Source organism: Palaemon carinicauda, chromosome 13 (genome assembly GCF_036898095.1).
Source record: "Palaemon carinicauda isolate YSFRI2023 chromosome 13, ASM3689809v2, whole genome shotgun sequence".
Taxonomy (NCBI): Eukaryota; Metazoa; Arthropoda; class Malacostraca; order Decapoda; family Palaemonidae; genus Palaemon; species Palaemon carinicauda.
The window spans coordinates 110,157,313-110,163,740 of record NC_090737.1 but is presented as its reverse complement, the minus strand read 5'-3'; positions in this window follow the sequence as shown (position 1 = coordinate 110,163,740).

Sequence of the window (6,428 nt, the reverse complement as noted above, 5' to 3'; positions counted from 1 at the left end):
TTTCAGTGCGTCGATTTTGGATTGGTTGATATCTTTAAGAGATTCCCTGCATTGAGTGCCTCACATGATAGAACTGTTCACCATCTTTGGACAGATGAATTATCATTCATTATCCAGTGATTATGTACTGAATCTCATAAATCATGTTGAATAGTCAGGTGTTTATGAGACTGATCCATCGATTTTAGTATTTCATCTTTTGTGTCCACGTTTTTGGTAGTTTAACAGGCAGCAGATGACACATGTTAGATTGAACGCATTTTTAGTCACCATTGGATCTCAACATAGATTGTATCATGAACATTGACCCTCTCATAAACTTTTTCCATTCTTTTGAACATCAGATAGACCCACCATATAATACTACTAGCTGGTGTACTCTTGAACTTAACAAGTCGCTTCACCAACATCTCTTTGCTTCTCACTCATATACTAGAGCCATTATGCTACAACCATCATCAAATGACATGTAAAATAGTAAACTCTTCAATATGTGTAATACTGTATAGGCCTGTGACAATAAACACATTATTAGAAAAAAAAATCATGTATGTCGGTGCTTAGTACAGTATAACATATCGAACAGTTTCTCTTATGAAATCATTGCATATTTGCAAAAACTGCCGTAACAAAATGTCTCAGAAAATCTACAATCATGAACATTTGATTCCTTGGCTTTGAAATTAATAGCAGTCAAAACGGAAACACTCCGATATTCAGAAACAGAAATATGACAAGAAACATTTAATGCGACATTTTTTTTATTATATATAATCCAAGACTGTAGCCTTATGGGACCCAAGGCAACTGGGAACATTGTTTTAATGATTTTTTATACTATAATTTAGTTTTATACTGTTTAAAAATAACCAACGAAATATAAAATCTCAATATTTTATCACTAATAATAATAATAATAATAATAATAATAATAATAATAATAATAATAATAATAATAATAATAATAATAATAATAATAATGATGATAATAATTATCATCATCATCATTATTATTATTTTTATTATTATTATTATTATTATTATTATTATTATTATTATTATTATTATTATTATTATTATTATTATGTAAACAGTTACTGACCGAAAGACTTGGATTATATTCCTATATTCTCTGAGAATAAAGAAAATTCCGCTTCATATATTCAATTTGAACTCAATGAATATGATAGAGAAACATAAACTAAAGTATTATAATACAGAAGTATATCCATACACTTTCGTTGTTTTCATCACATTTGGTCTTGACATTTAACAAATTTTTATTCGTCAAGATATACACGTTCCACTTAGTTTTCTATCTGTTATATCTCTAGAGAATTCCTATTTACAAATTTGTTCTGACATGAATATAATTGGATTCGGTTGATTGCAGCAGAAATCTAGGAAGCAGCAACGAACCACTCTTGAGAGCGATATCTTCTCAGGCATGTCAAATATTTACTTGCAAATAGTTACATGATATTAGTAAATTAGATGCAACGCGGAAAAAGCTATTTATGTTGAAAGGTGAAGGACGAATATTTTCTCAAAAGGAATAAATGTACTAGTTTTACCAGTTATTTAAGAAGAATTCTAAATCTAAATTTCTAGAATTAATTATTTCTATGGAATATTAGGCATTCAACCCTCATCTAAGATGTACAAGCATCCGTATGCACTTCAACTTGTTCAAGTTGAACCTATATATACTCTGAACATGCTTATTAGCTATGCATGATTACGTTCAGATTCACTACACATAGCTCAACACATGGAATTATTCCGCTAATGCAATCATATCCTAACATGGTTGTCTATATTGACGGATAGCTGTGAAAAAAAAAAAAAAATAAATAAATCATATTGTGGGGTTTTTACACCCTAACTGTGGTTTGAATTCTTAGATGTCATTTATAGCCTGTTTTCATCGGAAAAAAGATAGTTTTTATTTTTTTCAATATTAAATAGGCAGAATAAGATGTTTTCTAGTTAAAGTATTTCACCAAACTATACGATTTGGGTTTTTGTGTACCCCACCACTCATAGATTATCTATTAATATATTTTTCATCTCCTGAATATATATATATATATATATATATATATATATATATATATATATATATATATATATATATATATATATATATATATATATATATGTATATATATATTTACATTTATATATATATATATATATATATATATATATATATATATATATATATATATATATATATATATATATATATATATATATATACATATATATATATATATATATATATATATATATATATATATTCTGTTTGTGGTATTCCCGGAAAATCTATATTTTACTTCGATCTGGTTCTTTTTTTTATATTTACTCTTTAAAACAATTTTTTCTGGGAAAAGAAGATTAAAGATGATATCGTGTTCTATGATATATCATCTTATACATTGTTAATATTCAGACACAAATTCCCCTCTTTTTTTTAAGCCAATTGAAAGCTAATGAAGATAACTTATAGAAAAGTGTTTTTTTTTTTTTTTTTTCTAAACTGAATAACTGAAACCTTTTAGAATATAATCTTTATATAAGGATTCGTAGTATTAAATATAATTCTCAGAAACATTATGGAATTTGGGAAAAGATTTATGCATTCAATCAAAGATATATGCCATAAAAGAGTAGTTTTTGCGTGATTTCAAATATTTCACAAAACACTTACGGTTGCTAGTCTTAGTGGATAGGAATATTTTAATTTTTCCTGAATAGCATGAAGAATTTGAACATTAATGCAGTTTTATGAAAAAAAAGGAATTGCCATAATTGAAATGCGTTATCAAGAAAAGTCTTAAAACATATTTTTTTTTCCTTATATTAGTTTGTCTAAATTGATTTTTTTTTATTTCCAATTCAAATAAAAAACAACTCTACTTCATACTGCATTTGAAACGGTAGTAAGAACCACATTGTATCCGGCAAGTAACTAATGATTAATAAAAAATACCGAATGGATATTGATGTTTGGTATTCTTCGATATTTATAAGTAAAAATGAATACCGAAATAACCAAAAAGTAGATGGGAAAATATATAGGTTAAATTTTAAAGCATTTTTTTCAGTATTTGGAAAAATAGAAAAAAATTAAAAGAAGGCAAAAGTCAAACTATTTTTTTTTTCTTTTTTTATTTTTTGGCCAAACAATATTATTATCTCAATTATAAAAAACTTCACTCAATTCGGAAGGAATCATTCACTACGTCTATATTACTATACGTATTAAAATTGGAATATTAGAACGTGTACCAATCGTATTTCACACAATTGTACATAATTCCTTTTGTATATGTTATGATTGTATCTTCGCTCTTCCCTCGCACTAAAACGAACATGAAAGTTCATGTCTGGTTTTTCCTCTGTGATATTGTCTGTCTTGTGAACTTGTCATGTCCTGTTGCCTTGAGGTTTTGTATATAGGGAGAGTGTTCCACAACATTATAACTCAGTCGTTTCCAATCTGCCTTTGAATTCACACCCTTACTCGGCGCCGTCACATTGGTGACCCCGGAAGTCGACTCGCTCCCTCTGCCTTCCACCCCCACCTCCCTCGCCCCTCCATCGTTGGTACTCTGACGGAGACTACATCAATTGGCGCCGCGGCCGCCCCATTGAAACTTTCACCGTTCGCCACCGGAGAGGCATTTGCTTGGTTTCAACGCGCTGAAGTCCACTTTCGTATCAGGGGCGTGACTTGCTCAACCACCAAAGCGGATTATGTTCTCGCAGCGATACCCGGGGACACCTTCCCAGATATATCCAACTGGCTTTGTGAACCAGGAGACACACTAATAGCGTATGACGCCCTCAAATCATACCTTCTGCAGCAGTACTCGCCGTCGCCAGCGGCCCGTATAGCAAAGCTTTTTCAGCTCTCGCAACAACCGTTGGGGGACCAAAGGGCTTCGCTTGCCCTCAGGGAGATGACCAGTATCGCTCGCCTTCACCCTGCCGCAGACGGCTCTCCCCATGAGGTGAACCTACTCCGTGCCCTTTGGATACGCTGTTTAGCTGAACATGTACGCGCTGCCATACCTGATGTCGATAGTTTACCCATAAAGGACTTGATGACCAAAGCCGACGCCCTTATGGACAGCCACTTCAAGACTTCCATCATACGCCTCCACCCCTGACGACGAGGATGCCTATACAACATCAACCGAAGCTGACATGAATGCCGTAGGACATACACGCCTACCCCGTGACGTGCTGAAGCGGCGACACCGCCGCCCACCACCCATCAATCGCTCGCGCCCCAACGAACGACTTCTACAGCCACTTACTACCTCCCATCCGCCGCAGTTTTGCTACTACCACTTCCGATTCGGGGCAACCGCGAAGAAATGTGCCAAAGATTGTCAGTGGCCAAAAAAACGTGTAAGCAGGCCATCGCTTGTGGCGGTGGCCTCCCATGTTTCTAATCTGTTCTTTTTACAGGATGCAGGAACGGGCGTGCGATTTTTGGTAGACATGGGTGCTTGTCGTTCTCTTTTGCCAAGGAAACTCTTCAAGGCACAACGTAGTCTGTCTACACCTGCCGACGTCCGCTTGGTAGCTGCCAACGGATCTGCGATACCCACCTACGGTTACGAGAACCTCACATTATCGTTCAGAAATGGCAAATTCAATTGGAAGTTTCTCGTAGCTGACATCACAATGCTAATCCTCGGTGCGGTTTTCCTGTCTCATTTCCACCTTCTGGTCGATGTCGCCCACCGACGATTGGTCAACGCAGACTCGTACTTGTCGACACCGCTTCGACCCGCCCCCTCTAACCTCGCTCTCCAAATCAGCGCACCCACGGATGCCTACGCCCACCTCCTCACGGCGTACCTGGACGTTTTCCGTCCAGAACTTCGCCAAACTCCCACGGTTCCTGCGAAGCACAGTATTTATCACCATATCAAGACAACTGGAACCCCAGTCTTCCCAAAATTCAGACGTCTGGCACCGGAACGATTTGTAGCCGCCAAACAGAAGTTCGCCGAAATGGAGAAAAGGGGCCTTTGCCAAAAGGCCTCCAGCCCATGGTCGTCACCCTTACACATCGTTCTGAAGAAAGACGGCTCCCTCCGTCCGTGAAGGGATTACAGGCGCCTGAACATGCAAACAGAACCGGATCACTACCCCCTCCCAAACATTGCCGATGTAACCTCCTACCTGCACAAAGCGAAGGTTTTCTCTACGCTCGACCTCTTGAAGGGGTATTATCAGGTGCCTATGAACCCAGAAGACATCCCAAAGACCGCCATCAACACTCCGTTTGGCATATACACCTTCAATTACTCCTGCTTTGGCCTTCGTAATGCTGGGGCAACGTTTCAACGTCTCATGGATGGCATCTTAGGGGACCTCCCTTTCTGTGTATGTTATGTGGACGACATACTTGTGTTCTCCTCCTCAAAAGAGGAACACCTCCGTCACCTGCGCATCGTGCTCGACCGCCTACAACAAAAGGGCCTTGTAGTCCGGTACGACAAGTGTACCTTTGGCGCCAACGAAGTGTCGTTCTTAGGGCACCGTATCATTCCTGAAGGAGTCCATCCCCTCCCTGAGAATGTAGCAACCGTTCAGAATTTCGCCGCGCCCTCGACCGTCAAAGCTCTGCAGGAATTTTTGGGCATGATCAACTATTATCACCGTTTTCTGCCAGCCATTGCCGCCACTCTTGCTCCCCTCTACGCCTCCCTCAAGGGCAAGCCAAAGGACCTGAAGTGGGGTCCCCTTCAAGAAGCAGCCTTCTGTAATGCAAAGAAGGCCCTATCAACTGCTGCGGCTCTCACTTTTCGTATCCTACACGCCCCTCTCCTTCTCTCCACCGATGCCAGCGACGTCGCTATTGGTGCAGTACTCGAGCAGGTGGTCAAAGGCTGGCCCCGCCCATTGGCCTTCTTCAGCAGAAAACTCTCCAAGGCGGAATCCGGTTATTCTACCTTCGATCGAGAATTGCTGGCGGTGCACTTGGCTCTCTGTCACTTTCGCCATTTCTTAGAAGGTACGCCCTTTGTCATTCGCACAGACCACATGCCTCTGGTGCACCCCTTCACTCGACAGTCTGACGCCTGGTCCGCCCGTCAACGCCGAGATCTCCCCGCTTTGGCTGAATACAATTGCACCCACCAATACGTCCCTGGGAAAATGAATCCCGTTGCCGATGCCCTGTCAAGAAACACGTTGGCTGCCGTTCAACTGGGATTGGATTACAACGGCCTGCCTGAAGCCCAACGACAGGATCCAGAGTATCAAGCTTGTAGGACATCCTGCACGTCCCTCCGTTGGGAGGATTTTCAACTCGAAGACTCCAACACAACCCACCTCTGTGACGTCAGTACTGGTAGACCGCGTCCTTGGATTCCTGCTCCCATGCGCCGACAGGTGTTTGA